The following is a 22,411-nucleotide window of genomic DNA, read 5'->3' as shown; positions in this document are numbered from 1 at the left end:
ATCTTAGCAGCTCCCCGTGAGGAAAAACAATAAAACAATGCCTGTTCCTGCAAAAGGGTGGAGCCCGCGGGACCGTGGGGGTGGGGTCCCCTGGGCCATAGGTGGCCCGGGAGGGGGGCCACGTGGTCCCCCTCCCCATTATTAAAAAAAATAAGGAAAGGTCGGCCCGGGGGATGGAGTCCCCAGGGCCATAAATGGCCTGAGAAGGGGGGCCACACAGCCTGCCTCCTAATTTTAAATCAGTTATAAAAAATGGCCCCCTCCTCATTTTTTTTACAAAAAACATAAAATTGGGTTCAGGCCCTGGGGGATGGGGTTCCCAGGACCAATAAAGTAGGAAACGAATGGGGGCCACACAGCACCCTTTCTTAAAAAAAATTTGGACGAGCCTCGCGGCTCCCATCCTGCCATAAAAAACTCTGCTTTGGTATTTGGAAGAGAGAGCAGGAAACCTGCTCTCCCTTCCAAATACCAAAGCTGGTTGCTTCTCCACACGGGGAGCTGCATCTTAGCAGCTCCCCATGTGGAAAAACAATGCCGGCTCCCACAGGAGACGGGGGGCCGGCGGGACCGTAGGGGGATTGGGTACCCCCCACAATCCCCAACAGATAGGCCCAGCCTGGAGGATGGGGTGCCTGGGCCATAGGTGGCCCTTGAGGGGCGCCACGTGGCCCCCCTCCCCATTATTAAAAAAATATGGAAAGGTCGGCCCCGGGGGAGGGAGTCCCCGGGGTCATAAATGGCCTGATAGGCGACCACGCAGCCCACCTCCTAATTATAAATCAATTATAAAAAATGGCCATGCCCCAGGGATGGGGTCCCTGGGGCCGATAATGGCCTCAGGAGGGGGGGCCACACGGCCCCCTTCCTCATTTTTTTTTACAAAAAAAACATAAAATTGGGGTCATGCCCTGGGGGATGGGGTCCCCAGGGCCAATAAAGTAGGAAAACGAATAGGGGCCACACAGCCCCCTTCTTAAAAAAATGTTTAGACCAGCATCGCACCGGAGGCATCTCCCCCTCCCTGCAGCACTGTGCAAACGTACCCCCTGGCACGTTTGCACATGGGCAACTAATTCCCCTTGAATATTGGGGGTCCCGGGGGGCCAACTAGCCCACCAGGAACCTCCAGTATGCAAATTGGGGTGTCCGTTATGGACACCCAGCCCCGGGGACCACCACCTCCATGGGGCTTTGCTAATGTTGGGAGGGGGGCATGCGGCCCCCCTCTTGGAGCCCTCTGATGGCCCTGGGGACCGCCGTACCCCAGGGCCTGCTCCTGCAGTGTCCCGGGGTGCCTATTCCCGGGACACTGCTGTTTGCTATGGCAGAGCTGGAGCCTCGCGATTCCTGCCCTGCCATTGCAAACTCTTCTTTGGTATTTGGAAGAGAGAGCAGGAAATCTGCTCTCTCTTCCAAATTCCAAAGCAGATGGCTTTTCCACACGGAGAGCTGCATCTTAGCACCTCCCCGTGTGGAAAAACAATGCCTGCTCCCGCAAGAGGCGGGGAGTCGGAGGGACCGTGGGGGGATTAGGGACCCACCTTACGTTCCACAACGAATATTGCTGGCCCGGTGGATGGGGTCCCCGGGGCCTTAAGTGGCCCGGGTGGGGGGCCACGCGACCCCCTCCCCCATTATTAAAAAAAAATAAGGAAAGGCCGGCCCCTCGGGATGGAGTCCCCGGGCCCGTAAATGGCCTGAGGAGGGGGGCCGCAATTATAAAAAAATGGCCATGGCGATTATGGCCTCGGAAGGGGGGCCACATGACCCCCTTCCTAATTTGTTTTTACAAAAAACATAAAATTGGGGTCAGGTCCTGGGGGATGGGCCAATAAGTTAGGAAACAAAGGGGGGCCACACAGCCCCCCTTCTTAAAAAAAATGTAACGTCAGCATCGCGCCAGAGGCCCCACCTCCTCCCTGCAGCCCTCTGCAAACGTGCCCCCTGGCACATTTGCAGATGGGGAACACATTCCCCTTGAATACTGGTGGTCCCTGGGGGCCAACTAGCCCACCAGGAACCTCCAGTATGCACCAGGGAGCTGCGTTCCAGAGAGATGTTCTGAGGCCTCGCTCTTTTATACACCTCTCTGCAACACAGCTCTGTGGTGTTTAATGGAGGTATCTGGTCGGCTAGTTGCACCCCAGGGACCCTCAGGATTCAAGGGCATTTAATCCCCCAACTTAAAACGCGCCACGGGGCGCATTTGCACAAAGGTGAAGGAAGGGTGCAGGCCTGAGGTGACATGTGTGCAAACACAGCCTGTGGTGCGTTTTAAGTTGGGGAATGAATTCCTCTTCAATCCTGAGGGTTCCTGGGGGCAAACACACCCCCTGGCAGGTTTTAAGTTGGGGGATTAAATCCCCTTGAATCCTGAGGGTCCCTGGGGGCCAACTAGCCCAGCAGGTACCTTCAGTAAGAGCCACAGAGCTGCGTTGCAGAGAGGTGGTCCAAGGCCACGTCCCTTTTTACACCTCTCTGCGACGCAGCTCTGTGGCACTCACTGGAGGTTCCCCCATGCTTTTTTTTCAGTGCCCCAGGACCTAGCCCACCCGGGGGCTTAAATACAACGAAGCGCTGGAGCCCGCGCTTCATTTTTTAAAATTTTCTCAGTTGGATTCGCAACCCCAGCGCAAATTCGGCCGTTTTAAAATAATATCTGTGGGTAGGCCTAGGGGGTCAGGGTGTTTCTACCCTGCCCCTTTTCACTGTTTTTTTTTGTGACTCAGTTCTACCAAGTCATAAGATGGCTGCCAACACTTCCTGGATTGGAGTATTTGCAGCCAATCACAGTGAAGCTCGTGCTCCGGAGGGTTCGCGGACCCACCGCTGCCCTAGATATCAAAACTTTTTCTTTTTCTAATTTCTCAGGAACTACTGAACGGATTTACACCATTTAACAAAAAGGTCTCTTTATGAACCAAGGGCTAATTTTTTTGCCAAACTTGGTGTAATTCCGTTTAGCAGTTCGGGCTGAAGCTGTGTCTAAAGTTTCCTACGGAAAATCACATGGGGAAAACACGTTTTGGGACCCCCCTTTTTTAACAGCCCCCGCTTGACGAATCACCCCAAAACATTCAAGACAGGAGCTGACCAGAGCGGGCCACTCATTTTGAAAAATTTGCAAAGATTCCTCAATTGGCACCAAAGATATTGAGAAAACAAAAAACTATTTTCCTAAGGAAACTAGGTCTTAGCTATAACTACCTACTGGCGACCAGCACTACTTCAGTGCATAGGAACTGTTAAAGGACTACAAAAAAGGACTACGAGCAACAGCGGCAATTTTAAACAGAAGGGCATTTGAAAAAGCAACCCTCCAAAACGCGTCATGCCCAATGTTTTTATTAATAAAGAAAGGTGTTTCCTGAGCCCCTTGGTGTCGCCTCATTCGTCTTCATTGGAAGAGGAAGCCTTGGAAATAAAAGCGTGTCTCACTAACACGCGAGGATGTACCCTTCCGCAAGTGTTATGGGAGTCGCTAGTGTCGAAGGAGACTCTCCGACCGCCCCGCACGAAGCCTGAAATGGAGAACAAGCTGCAATTGCAAGAAATCCAAATTTGTGCCCATTACACCTCAAGACAACATAGATGTGTTCAGTGACTTAGTTAAAGGGGACCTAGACAAATTATTAGAAACTCGGACGCCCTGTAGAAATGTAACCAAGGATCAATGGAGTGCCATTAGGACTCTTCAGCAAATCGTGGACATTATAATTAAACCCTCAGATAAGGGTGGAAACAATGTCCTCATGCCTAGGAACCTATATATAGAGGAGGCAAACAGACAACTTACCAATGAAGAATGTTACTGTAAAGTAGACAAACGCTACCTGACACACCTCCAGGAAACATATTACAAACAACTTGAGCACTGGCGAGATAAGGGGCTACTGACATGGGACGAAGAGAGATATCTTCACAAAGAAAATCCCAAGACACCAACGTTCTACTTATTGCCAGAGGTGCATAAGAGTATGACAAGACCACCAGGGAGGCCCATTGTTTCCTCTATAGACAGCCTTTTTGAACATACCAGTATTTATATTGACTATTTTCTATTCCCCTATGTTAAGGGACTATCATCCTATGTGAAAGACACCACCGACTTTATTCATAAAATCTCAGAGATTAAATTGGATGAGCATTGTTGGCTGGTATGTCTTGATGTTGAGTCTCTATATACCAGCATTAGACATGGCGACGGCATCAAGGCATGCCAGTTCTCTTTGAAACAAAGAAAGTTGGAATTTTTAGAGCATACCCTTATGCTGTTAGAAATGATCCGATTATGCCTGAATGAAAATGTGTTTGTATTCAACAATGTACACTACAAACAACAACAGGGGATTTCAATGGGTACCTGCTTCGCCCCCAGTTATGCCAACCTGATGGTTGGCTGGTAAGAGAAGCAGGTGCTCTGGAACGATCTTACTGAAAAATGGGCCTTAAATGTGGTAAAGTGGACTAGATATATTGACAATGTCTTTTTTATTTGGCGAGGGTCTGAGAACGATTTGAATGACTTTGTTGATTGTCTAAATATGAATAATGTAAATTTGAAATTTACCAGACACTATAGTCAACATTCAGTGGATTTTTTAGACGTTAAAGTCACCAATGTAAATAATCAACTGGCCTCAGAACTTTTTCAAAAAGAAACAGCAGGGAATTCCATACTTCATTCCACCAGCTCACACCATCGGAGTTTCCGTTGGGGAATTCCTTTCAGCGAGTTTCTTAGGGCCAAACGCAGCTGTTCAATTGAGTCAGATTTCCAAAAAAACAAAGGCAAAGATGATGGAGAGATTTAGAGCTAGAGGCTATCTAAACAAATCACTCTTAGAAGCCGAGTCTAGAGTAGACCGGTTGACAAGAGAAGAGATATTGACTCCTAAAACTAGCACTATCAATCCAGAGACATCATAAAAATATGGGAAAGTGAGATTCATAACTACGTATTGTAGCCAGTCGAAACACATACAGAAAATTCTCAAAAATCGATAGGATATATTGAGACAGGATCCTATACTGAGGAATGTCATTGATACTGTCCCGGGCATCTCATATAGACGAGGCCAGTCTTTAAAAGACATTCTGGTTCAGAGTCACTTACCCCCAAAAGAAAACAATTGGTTACAAACTACCAAGGGTTTTAGGAAATGTGGTAATTGCAAGGCGTGCAAGTTTAGCCAGAATATGAAGGACATCATCCTACCTAAAACGAAAATAAAATGGAAAATCAACGCTCTGATCACATGCACCACGGAATTTGTAGTTTACCTCATTCGTTGCCCTTGCAACTTATGGTACATAGGCTCAACTACATTTCCAGTGAAGAAACGAATATTGGAACATTTGTGAGCGATCACTAATCAAGACTTCTCGTACAGCACAGGGTGGCACTTTTGCCAATTCCATCAACGTGATCCATCCAAAGCGAGCTACGTAGGGATGGCACGATTAAGAGTAACATCAGAGGTGGAGATAGAGTGGGTGCTTTACACAAATTAGAATCACGTTTGATTCTGTTGGCGGGGGACCATGTTTCCTGACGGTCTAAATATGGACGAGGAACTACATTCCCATCTATAAGAATAAAATAGATGGCATGACCAGTAGAATTGCCACTTAGACAGAGCTGACTCTTCACTATATACATATTGTATTTATCTTTCCCTTCCCGCACACCCTCACACCCCCTTTTTCTCACATATTAATTACACATCGTACCACAGGGTTTTTTTTTAGCATAGTTTTTCAAATGATTGAATGTAGATGTTAGAGATAGATCTTTTTTCGCTCTGAATATCCAGCAAACAAATATCTCTTTCCTCTACTTTCTCCTTACGATTAGGAAGCGGGACTTTTCACCACAGCCATCATTAGGAGCCACTTTCTTCTGATCTTCCTAATACCTACTGTACTAACCTCCACTGCTTAGCAACGATAAAACAGTTATGAGTATGACTGAATGATCATTAGAGGTATCAAATTATTATTAATTGTCACTGACCATGTCATGAGTGATGTAATATGTGATGTCATCAGCAGTGAATTGCAGGCGCGCAAGTTATAGTGAGTCCAACTAACTATAACGTGGGAATTTCAATGGTTTTATGTCAGTACAATTTCCAGCTAACTATAACTGGTGTCAAACCCATGGTTTTTTCAGTGAATTTAATAGGTTTTTTCAATGCAAATTCCTAACTATAACTGGTGTGAAACCTATGGTTTTTTCAGTGAATTTCATAGGTTTTTTAAATGCTAATTCCTAACTATATATAGGGCCTCAAACCTATGTTTTTTTCAGTGAATTTCAAAGTTTTTTTAATAGCAAATTTCTATTGCTATCAAATACAATATTTTTTATAATGAATCCTATATTAAATATTTATGTAATACTATTTTTTATATGTATATTTTTTTTTGCCCTTGAGCGCTCCCGGTGCGCGTACCTGTGAGCGCAGCGGTAAGCCCAGTCTTGCGGCGCGTCCCGGTGCGCGTACCGGTGAGCGTCCCGTTAGTGCTATTGCCGCGAATGAAAACATCATTGTGACGTATCGCGTAGCCGCGTCCGCGTGATACGCACAGCGTGAGCGCACCCGAGCGCATACGATCGCGCTACATAAGCGCCCCGGGGCGCGTAGCGTAAGCGCATCGGGTCATGTGACCTAAAAATAACACTTTTTATTGGTTCAGGACAGTTTTGGTTTCCAAATGATGAAAGCCCGGGTCATGTGACCTGAAAATAACACTTTTCATTGGTTCAGGACAGTTTTGTTTTCCTAATGATGAAAGCCCCCACCTTTTTTCCTCATTCTCACTTTGTACTTTGAGTGAGGAAGACCTGTTTCCAGAGCTATTAGTACCTATTTGTACTGAGAAATGGCTACAGTAGCAGCAGCAGGAGCATCTCAGCCACCACCACCACCACCACAAGGACCACCACAACACCAGAATGGTGGAGATGAAGAAGAGGAGGAGGAGGAGGAGGAGGAGGAGAGGCGGCGCTACCTGCCAGAAGATACTACCCCCTACAAGCCAAAGGAGCACATTGTGTGGGAATTTTTTTAAATCCCAAGGGGCCTCAAGAAAGTAAATGCGCCAAAGGTGACTTGTCTGATCTGTGGCACTGTACTTTTCAGGGGGAACCCTGCCAAAAAATATTCTTTTGGCAACAACACCTTGATTCGCCACATGCAACGCCGGCACCCTAACAACTATAGTGCCGCAGAGGTCAGAGAACTGACCAGAAACCCTCCCCAATCTTCTCCCAGCACCTCCCAAAGTACCCAACCCACTCCATTGGGACCAGAGACAAGGGAGATGGTCCCAAACATCCAAACCCAGTTTGGAAATTTCGAAATAGTGTGCATATTTTGTGGGCGTACAATTTGCCATGGTGAGCAAAGTGTTAAACTCATCAACCGTGCTGGTGACAACCACAAGTGCCCAAAGAAACCATAATTTTTTCCTGATTTATTTGCTCCAGTTGAGCCGTTTACAATTCCCTGTTTTTTGTTTGTCCCCATAAAAATTCAAAAAAAAATATAACATTGTTCATAAAAGCCAAAAAAAGTACTAAATGTTCAAAAAAACAATAAAAAAATATAAAACAACAAAAAGAATAAAAAAAACAGTTCTTTTTAGAACTACCTCCAATTTATAAAAAAATGCTACATGTTTAAAAAACTCTGTCATTCTTTTTTCCCCATGGTACGCTCCCCGGTACGCTCCCCGGTGCGCGTACCGGGCGCTCCCCCCGCGCAAATCGAAAAAAAAAAAAGTGCCCCGCGGGGCCCTTTTATGGCCCCCACATCAAACCTAGGGGGTCAGCGGGGGTCTTCCCTGCCGCTTTTTGGTCATTTCCCCCACTGTTTTTGCCACCTCTTGTGTCTCGATCCTACCGAGACACAAGATGGTGGCTGCTCTGGACTGTTTGGAATGTTGACAGACACCCGAGAGCCAATCAGCTTTCCGCGCGCGAACTCGTGTAGCGCGCTGGTACGCGCCCCGGTGCACATACCGGGGCGCGCTTATAGATATATATATTTTTTTGAACCTAAATTACTCAAAATCCACTGGAGCACATATCTTGAGACATAGCAAAGGCACATCGGGCTACCAGTCCCTACAATTTTCCCAAGTTTGGTGGAAATCCATTCAGCCGTTCGGGCTAAAGGTGAGTCCAACCGCTCTATGGAAATTAACATGGGGAAAACACGTTTCGGGACCCCCCTTTTATCTCGGCCCCGCTTGACGAATCCCCCCCAAACTTTCAGGAAAGGAGCGGAGCGCAGCGAGGAAAATTTCAGGAAATTGTCAGGCAGATTCCTCAACCGGCGCCAAAGTTATTCCCAATAGAATCTTGCGGATTCCCTATGGAAAACAATCCTAACTATAACTACCTACTGGCGACTGCCAGTAGGTTGGATATATATATATATATATATATATATATATATATATATATATATATATATATATATACATACATACGTACATACATACATACATACATACATACATACATATATATATATATATATCCACGGATTCCTTTCGAGTCAGGAAAAGGATGACAAGCCACACCACCAGGTACCGGAAAAGTTGTTTATTTCAGGGCATAAACAAGACGCGTTTCGAGCTCACGGGCTCTTGGTCACATGACCACCATTTTTTTAAACCTTATTTAAATAGTGAAAAAATAATAGAAAGGGAAGAAAGTTTTCCGTGTTTACAGACATCACACGGAAACTTTACTCAAAAGTGCAATTTCTAAAGCAAAAAAAACTGGTTTAGAGTTACAAATAATGCACATTTCCCAAATGTTTGGTTTTAAATCATTGATAATACTCAATCAATTTACAACTCAGAAAAAATAGCGCACAAACGCATCGAGGTATAGTACCCATATGATTCTAACGAGGAGACAGGTTTGGAGAAAAGGAGGAAACGAGAGGAGTGTAAACGTGGTATATAGAAGTTGAGACTGAGTGGCAGATTCAACACCAGAATGATCAGAGATAAGTCAGAGGATGGCTGTTGCTCGCTTCAGCCACCAACTCCAGCAGGGTTAGAAAAGAAAACGAGGCAGACCCATCTCGGTGCAGTTTTAGTTTATTTTCACCAGTCCTCACGACGCGTTTCGGCAGATCCCTGCCTTGATCACATGACAACACGTCAGTGAAGCACATTTCCTTTTAAAGTTCAAGTGTCCATTAATAAAAATAGAAGAGTTATTTACACATTATCGGAGTCTCTCTTTTTTCCTCTGTCTTTCTGACCGCTCCTTTCCAACTTAGTAATTATATGTAAAATACATTGTGCAATCCTTAGAAGACACTACCAGAAATACATACGGTAGGTAATGTTAAAATAGTTATTTACAGCAATAAACACATTTCATACTTCGGAAGCAATTAGAAATAATACATGTAAAATACAATTTTCTACTTTTGCAATGATTTGTATAAATACATACATCCAAAATAGTGCTTTATATATATGGATATATACATCCTTATTGCCCTATTTTACATTTTCACTTATGGATTGCAGCTACTGTATTATAATTATATTTACATGTGTTGAATTCTCTTCTAAACCTTGTAGCATTGTGCTTATCCCCAGGAACAACCCATGAATCGCCCTATCAGTGTATTACACCTAAAAGTGCTTACGAGTGCTAAAAATAGTAAAGTGCAAGTGTGACTAAATTATATTTCATTATTTCCATTGTGCGGTTGCATATTTTTTCTTTTCATATTAAATTTTGTATCTGTCAGCAGTTTTCACTCCAATAGGAATACAGGACAAATGGACAAGGACTTCACTAGGTTCGAATTATAAAACATGATTCCCACAATTAGTTTAAAAAAAACATCTTTGTTAAAAAATGCTTAAAAAACCAATTTCATGTTTGAACAGTAAAAATTCCGGTCCATTTAAAATTGTAAAACCTAATGTTTAGAGCATATAAAATAAGACAAAAAATTCAACAATTAATATTCCCAACATGTTAAAAATATGTTTAAACAATTTCATAGATTTTCATATTTTGCAGATCCACCTTATATAACAAGTTTCTATATGTCTCACATTCATTTATTCGTTTTTGTATACGGACAATTTCTTGTGTATGTAGGCTAATGCAGTGATTACGTAGTATGTTATCTCTTTTTCTGCTAGCCGGTACCTGTTTGCTGTGCTTGCGCTCTTGCGCTCAGTAATATTTTAATTTGTGCTTTTAATTGTAATAATCCTTTTTAAATACCTTTTGCACACTCACTTCTATCACCGCGCTGATTCCGGGCCTGTGCTCATTTCTTCCCCTGCCCCGCCCCGGTCCGACACGGCAGCCAGTGCCGCTTGAGCGGAGGGCGGGACAGGAAGAGCCAGTGACCCCACCCACACTCTCGCGCTGTTAGCGCTCTAGCTATCACTTCAGGCAGGGCATTTAAGCCTTCTCGTCGCCCAAGCGCGCAGCGGTTGCGCGCAGGGGGCGCCTTAGTCGCGCCTGAGACGAGCCAGAGAGGAGCCCGTCTGTGCCCGTCCGTGACCGAACGGGGCCAGGGGCCATGACCCCTACATCTGTTGCGTCCACCTGTAGAGTAGCGGATAGACTAAGTTACTCCTCTAAAGACCTACGTAATGTGTGGCATCCGCCACCGAAAGGCTGCGCACAGGACTCTGGGCCATGTCCCGGGGGCCCTTTTTCCTGCAAACATTGCCATTTCCAGTCACTGTTTGGTCCTCCCATTGTTGACATTCCAACCCCTGTGGACCTTAACCCTCTGCCCCCCGGGGGTAATAGCATACTATGTAATGTCAGATCTCTCCCTAAGCACCACTCAGAAGTTTGGGACCTAATACACTCTAACCGCCCCGACTACTGTTTCTGTACCGAGACCTGGCTTAAACCCCATTCAGTCCCTGCTATCACCTTGGGGGTCCCTTCAGGGTATAAGATTCTTAGACTTGACCGCCCTGTTAAAACTGGCGGCGGGGTTGCGGTAATCTACAAGGATACTCTCACTGTCACTCTTCTCGATCAATGCTGCACTGACGACATTGAGATACTGGTTTTTAAAATTGGTTGCTCACCCCTATCTCATTGGAAGGGAGCATTAGTGTACCGTCCTCCGGGCCCCTACACTGAGGCTTCGTCCATCCTCCTGGAGACTCTAGCCCCCCATATTAGAGCTGGAACTAATTTTGTCCTCCTAGGTGACTTCAATGTTCACAGCGAACTATCGGATAACGCTGATACTCGCAATTTGCTGACTGACCTATCTGCCCTAGGCTTCAAACAGTATAACCAGGGTCCGACTCATCAGGCCGGGCACACCCTCGACTTAATCCTATCTAACTCCCATTCCTTGACCTGTCACCCCCCTTTACAGGTGGAATGGACTGATCATTTTATAATCCATTTCCTCCTCCCCACGCTCTCGGAGGAACGCCCCAACCCTGTCCCTCTGCCGCTTTGGCGCAGACAGTGGCACAAGGTGTCCGTTGACTCTTTTAGAACTGCCTTTATTCCTCCTGATTTCCTTCCCTCAGACTCCCCCAACCTGGCCTTGTCCAAATTCAACAATGCTTTAAGCACAGCGGTCAATATGATCGCCCCCCTAAGACGCTGTAACCAGCGGTCGGACCGTAAACAAGAACTGTGGTACTCAGACCTACTACGCACGGAGAAAAGAGCTTGCAGAAAGCTGGAGAAAGCCTGGAGACTCTCGCGCAGCACTGTCGATAGAGACAGGTATAGCTCAGCAATGAGACTCTATCATAAAAACATCAGAGCTGCCCGTAAGTCCCATATTATCTCCCAACTCTCTGGGGCCGGGAACGACCCCAAAATGTTGTACCAGGTGCTCTGCACATTTACCAAGCCGGTCGCTTGCGACAGTGCAGAAGTACTAACCCAAAAACTGTGCGATGACACGGCCGGTTTTTTCTGTGATAAAATAGATGCCATTTACCAAAAAATCTCCCAATCTAACACATCCGTGGATGAGAATGCCCCTTCTTCCAGTTCCCAGCCTGGAACAGCCTGTGCTGCCCCAGCCTCACTATCATTCATACCTGAGATCTCTTTAGACTAGGTCAACTCTCTGATTGGGACCATTAAATCAGGCAGCCCAGTAGACCTCGTACCTGCCCGGGTCATGCACCTCATTGGGAGTGTCCTCAGCCCCTGCATTCGGACGGTGATTAACCGTTCCCTATCTGAGGGACTGGTCCCTCGGAGGTGGAAGGAGGCCATAGTCAAACCTATCAGAAAGAACACCGCCATCCCTTGGTCAGACATGACCAACCTGAGGCCTATCTCCCTCTTGCCATTCATCGGCAAATTGACTGAGAAGCATGTCAATCACCATCTCTCCACCTTTATTGAGCAGACTGGCAGCTTAGACCATTCTCAGTCCGGGTTCAGGCCCAGGTATGGTACTGAGACCGCCCTCCTCTCCGTTACGGATGCCATACGCATGTCCCTTGATAGAGGGTTGTCTGTGGTGTTGGTGCTGCTGGACTTGTCCGCAGCATTCGACACCATATCCCATGCCATTCTCCTTGCCAGATTAAAGGAGATAGGCATCGACAAATCTGCCCTGGCATGGTTTACCAGCTTTCTGTCAGAGCGGACTCAGACAGTGAACATGGGCTCCTTCAGTTCCACCTCGGCTAACATCATTAGAGGAGTCCCACAGGGCTCATGTCTTAGCCCTACGTTGTTCAACGTATATGTCTCCTCTCTGGCCGACATGATAAGGTCCTTTGGGTTCATGCCTATCTCCTACGCTGACGACACGCAGCTGCTGTTTACTTTTAAGACCTTTACGCCTGAGATTAGACAAACTTTCTCTAACGGCATGACTGCAATCGCCAGCTGGATGGCCAAAAACTTTCTACAGTGCAATGTGGGAAAGTCTGAGGTCATGTTATTCGGAGAGGCGAGAATCCTGTGGACCCCAGACTGGTGGCCTCCTAGCTTGGGACAGGCCCCGCCCCCCAAACAAGTAGTAAAGAACCTGGGGGTGCGTCTAGACCAGGACCTCACCCTTTTTCATCACGCCAACACCACTGCAGGGTCCTGCTTCCACATTATCGGTCTCCTTCGGAAGGTGTTCCCCCTTCTACCTGACGATACCCGGAAGACCCTGGTCCAGGCCCTCGTTTTGAGCCGCCTGGACTATTGTAATGGCTTACTCCTAGCAGCCAATGAGGGAGTGCTCAATAGACTACAGGTGGTGCAGAATACCGCAGCACGGCTGGTGACCAATACCCCCCCCAGAACACCGTCCCTCCCCCTCCTTAAAGCCCTTCATTGGCTTCCTATCCGGAAACGGATAGAATTCAAGATCAGCTGTTTAATACATAAAAGCTTACACAATCTGGGACCACATTACTTCACAGACAAATTTGTCTACCACCGTCCATCCCGCATCCTTAGGTCCTCCAACCAACAGCTGCTCCAAGTCCCTAGACATTATAAGACCAGACAGGGAGGCCGAGCCCTATCCATCATGGGTCCTCGTCTATGGAACAGCCTCCCCCTCTCTCTCAGAGATTGCCAGAGTCACTCAGTTTTCAGGAAACGTCTAAAGACTGTACTATTCTAGGAGGAGTTTTCGACCTGTCCACCTCACAGCACCGCGCGGAGATACACCTTCGGGTGTGATGCCGGCGCGTAACAAGCCCATAAATAAATAAATAAATAAATAAATAGTTATTTCATTAGACCATATACTGCCCTCTAATCCAGATATGTGTATAAGTCTTCCCCCATATTCAACCCATTGGGTTGCTTGCTATCTAATAGCAGTATGTAATGGGTCTCAAGGCGACGCAATGCACCTTCCCTGTTACCTCCCCTTCTTTGAATGGGGACACTATCTATCAGGTAGTACTTTAGATCTTTGGGTTTTCCACCATGGTGTTCTTTGAAGTGGCGGGCTACTGGGTAACTAGGGTCGCTATTAGTTATTGCCCTGATATGTTGCAATATTCTTTGGTATCCGGGCAACTTTGTGCTTCCCACAAATCTGAGATTGCAGCTACACTCTAAAATGTATACTACGTATTCGCTTCTACATGTTAGATGCTGTTTGATCATCTGGGGTTTTGGGCTGAAGGCTGTCATATACGATGTTCTATTCGTTCCAAATGTACGAGCCTTGCAGCTAATACATTTGTAAAACCCTTTCCTTGCACTAAGCCAGTCTGTGGTATTTTTGCATTCTGGGCTACTGGTGACTAGAATATCCGCCATCGATGTTGACTTTCTGAATGTTATGGCAGGATACTCATAATAGGGAATTACCAATGACAGGATCATCTTTTACAATGTGCCAATTATTCTTGATTATTTGGCGCAAAGATTTATGTTGGCGATTGTACGTTAATATGAGCCTAGGGTTCCCATCTACTTCTGATGTCTTAGGTTCCTGGGATTCTGACTCTATGTTAGTTTGTACCAATAAATCCTCCCTAGGTCTAGCCCTAGATTTCTGAATTGCGCTTTTGATTGTTTTGGCACTGTAACCCCGTTCAATAAATCTCAATTTACTTGCCTGCTGATTCTTAAATAGCTCTACCTCACTGCTGCATATCCTGCGTAATCTAAGCATTTCCCCATAGGGGATACTTTGGATTAGGTGAGCTGGGTGAGCACTTGCTGCGTGCAGTAATGTGTTCCCAAAGGTTTCCTTCCTATATAGCGTAGTGCTAATAGTGAGATTCTCTATTTTAATGAGGACATCTAGGAACGGGATTTGCTCCCTACTGATCTGTGAAGTAAAATTGAGATTTATGTCATTGTCATTTAATTTTGTAATGAATTCCTCTGCTTCATCCTCAGTCCCATTCCATATGATCATCAGATCATCTATATACCGTAGCCACAATATAACTTTGTCCTTATAGGTGTTGCCATGATGTCTCCTGAGGACCAGCTCCTCCCACCAACCCATAAACAAACATGCATAGGTGGGGGAGAAGCTGGCCCCCATCACAACACACTGTACCTGTCGAAACATTTGCTTTCTGAAGAGAAAGAAATTATACTCAAGGCAGAAAACCAACATATCCATAAGCATTTTGTTATGCATAGTATATTCTATAGGTCTCCTTGCCAAAAAATAATCTACTGCTTTGATGCCATCAATGTTTCTTATGCAAGTATATAATGACGTTACATCTAGAGTAATCAACTTGTATCCCTCCTGCCATTTAACTTTACCAATTTTACCCAGAAAATCTCCAGTGTCTTTCACATAAGATTCAAGACCTTGTACATGTTCTTGAAGAAAGAAATCTATGTACCTCGACACATTTTCAAGTGGTCCATCACAGGCCGCGATGATCGGGCGACCTGGAGGTTGTTCCTTATTCTTGTGAATTTTGGGTATAAAGTATATTACCGGTGTTTTTGGAAAATCCTTCTTTAGAAATTTAAATTCTTCCAGACTTAAGACTTATATATATATATATATATATATATACAGTTATACATATATATATATATATACACATATACACATATATACATATATATATATATATATATATATATATATATATATATATATATATATATATATATATATATATATATATATATATATATATATATATATATATATATATATATTCTTCTCACCAAACAATCCACAAACAGTGCATATACACACACATATATATATATATTCTTCTCACTCAACAATCCACAAACAATGGACTCTCTCGCACAGCAGGTGCCAGATGTCGAGGTCGAACAATACCTCACAATATGTTCCCAAACAAAGAATTGCACCGCACTCCAGTAGTCTTGAGTAACTGCTTTATTTTTAATAAAGCAAAATCTCCACCACCACTATCACTGATGTTTCAACCAAGAAATGGTCTTTCTCACGGTTTACATAAGTCCATCCTCCCTTTTCTGCTTTATAGCTTGGCCATGTTAGCCCATTATGAGGCATTATGGGACTTGTATTTAAATGCAGATCACAAGTGTCTCTTCCATTATTTTTGATCATTGAGTCCTTTTCATTACAATTTAGTTTAGTGTAATCGTTATTTCGCTGTACTGGCTTGTAATCAGTTGTGTTTGATGTTACTCCCAATTTGTCTATAGGTAATCCTATTTGGGTTGGTACCTGTTTCTAATGTTAGCATACAAGCTGGACATTATTATACACTTCCTTTATGAATAATTCAGGGTTAGTACCCTTACGCTCATGTCTTTCTTGCTTCTGAACAAGGTTTACTGTTCTTGCATTGTAAATGGGTGCTCCATATAAATTAATGTGTACCTCCTCGTCTCCGTTCAGACCATGTGGAGTCTTGGTCTTAAATCTGATGATCAGACGCAACTCTAGTCTCCTCAGCTTTAGTGTCCGATTACATCCTCTTTCATTAAAAGGGACTGTTGCAATTCCAAAATATTGTATGTCTTGCCAATTGATTTTGTGTTGAGTATGTAGATGTTTCGACATTGCGTAGTTCATGTCTCCATGTTGGATCGCTCTCAGGTGCTCGAGGATCCATTTTTGCAGAGGACAGACCGTACCTTATATGTACAGTAGGCCACACGTGCACTCAATCATATATTCAACATATGTTGTCTCACATTTTAAATTTTCATTGATTAGGAATGCATTTCCTCAGAAGTCCTTGATCATTTTAGTGTTCTTGACGATCGTACACGCTTTGCATTTATTGCAATGTGTGAAGCCTTTTTGTTCTTCCAGCAACCATGTTGTTTGTTTCTGCATGGAAAAATTGCTTTTCACCAGTTTATTCCTTAGGGATGGCACTTTTCGAAATGTAACCATTGGTTTTGTTCCAATTTTTTGTCCGATATCAGGATCTTTCACCAGGACATTCCAATACGTCTTGAGAATATTGATAATTTTGTAGCTTTCCTTGTTATTAATCTTGTTGTGTTGTCTGCTTCAGTGGTTGATTCTCTGTCTGTCTTTGCAAGTGTTTTTTCTCTGGGGATTTTCTTTGCCTTTTCCAAGCCGTCTTTCACATCTCTATACTTGTTGCCTCTCGTTATGAATCTCTGTTCTGTTTCTTTTAGATGTCTTTCTGTAACTTCTATCTCCGAGCAATTCCTCTTCATCCTGATAAACTCCCCTTATGGGATGCTCTTTTTCAGTTGTGCCGGATGAAAGCTAGCACTGTGGAGTATACTGTTTGTGGTAGTGGGCTTATGATATATCTTCGTGGGGATCTGATCTTCATCAATATACACCGATACATCTAGAAATTGGACTTGTTTTTTACTCATGTTATACCTAAATTTCAGTCCCATATTGTTGTTGTTTAAGATCTCTAAGTATTTTGTTAAATACTTCATACTTCCATTCCAGATCAGAAAAAGTTTGTCTATGTATCTTAACCATCGCTCCATTTCGGATGTGTATTTTTCATTTTCCTCATTCCATGCCACAAACTTCTCCCACCAACCCATCGTAAGGTTAGCAAATGAAAACGCCCATGGCGGTCCCGCACTTTTTGGTATACACTTGATGATTGAAGAGAAAGATGTTATTCCATAAACATAGCTCGATCATTTCCATCAACATTTCAGTGTGTCTTAGTTCCTAAATGCTTCTTTGGCGTATAAAGTAGCCCACAGCTTTCAGCCCGACCTCATGATGAATCATGAAAAAGTTGAAACTTTCCAAACACTCACTCACAGGATTCTAGCTAGCCTGGCTGATGAGGGCTGTTAGCCCAAAACCAGTCCCAGGATGCTTGTTTCCGGTCCATGAAAGACATGGATTGGCAGTTCGGGTTGGACTGTTCCCATGAGGCACAGGGTCAAGACTGATTTGCATATAGCTGTGTCTGAACTGGGTTGGAGAAGTAAACTAAAGAATGATGATGGACTCAACCCAGATCTGTGACTTGGGGTGAGTGTCTGAAAAGTTTCAGCACTCATCCATCATCTCCTTGTGTTTGCTTTGTTTGCCCTAAATTTGCAGGTTATGCCCAAATGTGGGTCCCTTGCTCACTTTTCCACTGGATTCTAGATAGCCTGGCTGGTAGCCCGAAACCGGTCTCAGGATGCTTGTTTCCGGTCCATCAGAGACCTCTAATACAACAGTCCAGACGTAACTTTGGACCAGGGAGCCTCAGCCATGCTCGTTCTCTTCGATCTGTCAGCGGTTTTCAACACCATCTCCCATCAAATCTTAGTACAAAGATTGGGGGAGATTCGTGTCACATGTAAAGCCTTGGAATGGATGAAGAACTTCCTGTCTGAAGGTACCAAGTTGGTTCATCTGCATCTATGGTCCTGGACAAAAGGGTGCCTCAAGGCTCAATGTTGAGCACTACCCTGTTTAATGTTTATGTGGCCCCACTGGCAAAACTTATCAGGTCATGCGGGTGTGAAACCATCTCTTATCACGATGACACTCAATTGGTCATCACTATGGCCCACAACCCTACGCTTACCAAAGGTAAATTCAAGGATTGTTTATTAAGAATTTTCACATGGATGACCATCAACTTTTTTCAGCTCCATACAAATACATTGGAGATCCTTTTATTCAGAACATCCCATTCAGTCTGGTCAGCAGACTGGTGGCCATCGGAGTTGGGTCCACCTCCTATCCTTGTTCAAGCCCTGATAATAAGTCTCATGGATTATGGTAATGCCTTATTGGTGGGAACAAATGAAAGCCTCTAAGCTAGGCTCTAAGTGGTGCAGAATTCATCTGCATGCCTTGTTTCAGAGCCCTCTTTTCGCTCCCTTCACTGGCTGCTGATCAAAAAAAGTCACCCTCTTGAATGTTCTCTGTCTGGTCTGTAAATCTCTTGATGGAAACATCCCACTTTACCTCAAGAAGATACTTCAGCCATATATCTTAGTTTGTCAGCTTAGATCCAGAGATCTACTACTTTTACACCCCAAACGTATCAGAACAACCAGGTTTGGGAGCCATTCCTTCTCATACCTTGCCCCTCATCACTGAAATCAGCTGCCCTTGTCTATTCGTGCATGCTCCAATTTCACTCTTTTAAAAAAAAATCCTGAAAACCTCTGTATTCACCCATATAATCTTACTCTCTTACAATGTGATATTCCCCCACCTTGTGATCCCCTTAGGGATGATTCATATGCCTAATAAATGAACAAATAAATAAATACAGTGGCATACCATTCAGTGGAGTGTACAAGGGGGGAGTGACGTGGAGTGGCATATGTTGAAGTGGTGTAGCGTAGAGTTGAGGAAACTGTTGTAAATTGGAGTGGCATTTTATACAGTAGAGTGGAGTACAGTGTTGTACAATAAACTGTACCGACATAGAGCCGAGAACAAGTTTGGACAGTGGAGTGTGCGGGGTTAGAGTAGAATCTAGTAAAGTTGCATAAAGTGTTGTAGAGTTGTGGAGAGTGAAGTCATATATAGTGGAGGAGAGTACACTGGAGTGGTGTAGAGTGGAGTAGCATACAGTAAAATAGTGTAGAATGGAGTTGCATTAGGTGGATTAGCATATAGTGGAATAGCAAACAGTGGAGTGCCATACAGTAGAGTAGCATAGACTGGAGTGGTGTTGAGTGGAGTGGCGTAGAGTGGAGTGTTGTACAGTGGAGTTGCATAGAGTGTGATAGTTTATAGTGTAGTAGCATGCAGTGGAGTGGCGTACAGTGTAGTGTTGGAGACAAGTGGTGTACAATGGAGTAGGGTAGAGTTGAAAACCATACAGTAAATGTAAATGTACAGGAATTTATATAGCGCAAATCACCGAGCGGTTTCTAAGCGCTTGCTTAGGGAACCCGTCCTGGTATTCCCCTGTGAGATAACCCCGGCAGGGTATCCGCAAGGTAAAAGCCAGGCATCCCGCCACGAGGGGCCGTTGTGGAGATTAAGCAAGCTATTGCCCAGAGTCGCAGAGTGTGAACCCGTGAATCGAGTAGTCACCGGAGCGAGAATTGTCGAGTCCATGGACATTTTAGGACTCAAGACCCCGCCGAGCCGGGAATTGAACCCTGGTCCCGGGCTGACCTCTGCTTCCAGGTCTGCCTCCTCTAAAAATTGAGCCACACTTCTCCAGTACAGTGGAAAAGATTTAAGTTGAATACAGTGCAGTAGCATAAGTAGAGTGGAGTAGAGTGGAATAGCACAGAGTGGAGTAGAGTGGAATAGCGCAGAGTAGAATGGCGTAGAGTGGAATAACATAGAATGGAGTGGCGCACAGTGGACTAGTGTACAGTGGAGAAGGTTAGAGCAGCACAGCAGACAGTGGAGTAGGGTAGAGTGGAGTAGCGTCCAATGGAGTAGTATAGAATGGAATGGCATAGAGTGGAGTGGTGTACAGTGGAATAGTGCATAGTAGAGTAGCATACAGTGCTGTGGTGCACAGTGAAGTAGTGTAGACTGAAGTGGCATACACTAGACTGGGGTAGAGTATAACAGTATACAGTGGAGTGGCATGCAGTGGATTGGTATCCAATGGAATAGCATGGAATGGAGTGACAAAGAGTGTAGTGGCATACACTGGAGTGGCGTAGAGTTGAGTAGCATACAGTGGAGTTCAGTGAAATAACATACAGGGGAGTGGTATACAGTGTGATAGAATAGAGTGTAATGACGTATAGCGGAAAAGCATATAGTGAAGTAGCTTATAGCAGAGTGCTAAACAGTGGAGTGGGTATACATTATAGTGGTGTAGAGTGCAGCTGCGCACAGTGTAATAGCATAGAGATGACTGGCATAGAATAGAGTTGCGTACACTTCAAGAGCAAAAAAAGGAGTAGCATAGAGTGGAGTCTCGTACATTGGAGAGGCGTAGAGTGGCGTAGAGTGGAGTAGCATATAATGGAGTAGCGTACAGTGGAGTGGAATTGAGTGGAGTGGTTCACCTAAAGTAGCGCATACTGGAATACCATAGAGTGGAGTGATGAAAGGTGTAGTGACAATCAGTGGAGTGGTGTATGAATGTATGGGAAATTTAGCAGCAATGTAGATTATGGTGTGCAGAGTAATGCAAACAGCAAATTGCATGGTAGCCTTGCGTTGGTGTCCAATTCTATATATTGCACAGACCATGCCACACCATGCATGGTGTCAAGGCTACAGCAATATAATAATACAGCTAGAACTTAGTTATATTTTTGGCCACGGTATACCACAGTAACTTTGGGTATACTGTGGTACATGGAGATGACAAGCCAGAATCTAATTGGGTAAAGCCTGTCTGTTTTTAGAGGTAGCCATGTTGATATGCTTACAGGTACTGTTCTAGTACCTAGTACGTATTGTATTTTTTAGGAAATCTCTTTCTTCAGTACCCAAAAATGGTCATCTGCGCACTATAATGTATAATCCTTACAAATTTCATGTAAATCTATTTAGCAGTTTTTGAACTACGCCCAATACAATAGTCTATCAAAAATGCATTTGTGAAAAAACACATTGTATATTTAAAATTTTGGAAAGGGGTACGCGACCCCCCCCCCCTCCCTCCCAGTGCCTCCATGAGACCCCAGGGACCCCATACCCAGGGCTGTATGTTTAAAATAAGGGGAGGGGGAGTGCAACCCCTCTCCCTGTGATGCAGATTATGCCTAATGACCCTGTTACCTAAAGCCAGTTCTAAGAAGTGTCCTGAAGACCCTACACTCCCTCTGGTAGAAAACACATCTTTGATCCTGCCCAGGCGGGAACAGTGAAATCAGCTGCTCCCTCCAGGAAAGGAGCAAAGGAGAATGTACCAGCTTCAGCCAGCACCCCAATGAGTGCAGGACGGGGAGCTGGTAGTGGCTGTGGGGGACCACAGTTGTCCCCAATGAGGCAGTGTAGTAGGTGCACTCGGTGGGTACTGGGGCACCCACATTCAAATTTTTTTTTAAAAGCCCACCTCCTGTCATGGAATTGGTTGAGGAGCCAGAAGGAGTTGCTTGGGGTACTGGGCCTCTGCCCATGCCCCCCAACTATCTAGATAGTGGGGTGGGTGCCCCATAAAATGCTGGCTCCCACTGGCTCTAGTGTGGGTGCTGGTGGAGAGCTTGCTGCGGCAACAGGGACCTTGGTGCTCTCTTCGTCTTGGTACCCAACATTAGAAAAAATTGTGGGTTTCCTAGGTAAAAGAAAGGTTTAATAAATGAGCAGCACGAGCCATCCTGATACTCTTCCTATTGTTAGACGACGTAGTCAGCTGAGCGCAGCAACAGGGGCTGGGCTCAGGGCCATGTTGATTGCCCACGGGTTGGTTTTTACCACCAGCTGACAAGATGGCTTCAACAGACGATCGTCCAATTTTCCTAAGTCCGAAACTGTCCAGGGCAATATCATTTGCAGCCATACTATATTAGTAGGACAAAGAGCTCTTTTTAGGATGGAGGTTAAAGGAGGGAATAGTATTTGTTGGTCAAGCA

The sequence above is a fragment of the Lissotriton vulgaris genome, chromosome 3_1 (assembly GCF_964263255.1).
Source record: "Lissotriton vulgaris chromosome 3_1, aLisVul1.2, whole genome shotgun sequence".
Classification (NCBI taxonomy): Eukaryota; Metazoa; Chordata; class Amphibia; order Caudata; family Salamandridae; genus Lissotriton; species Lissotriton vulgaris.
Note: the sequence above shows the minus strand (reverse complement) of the source record.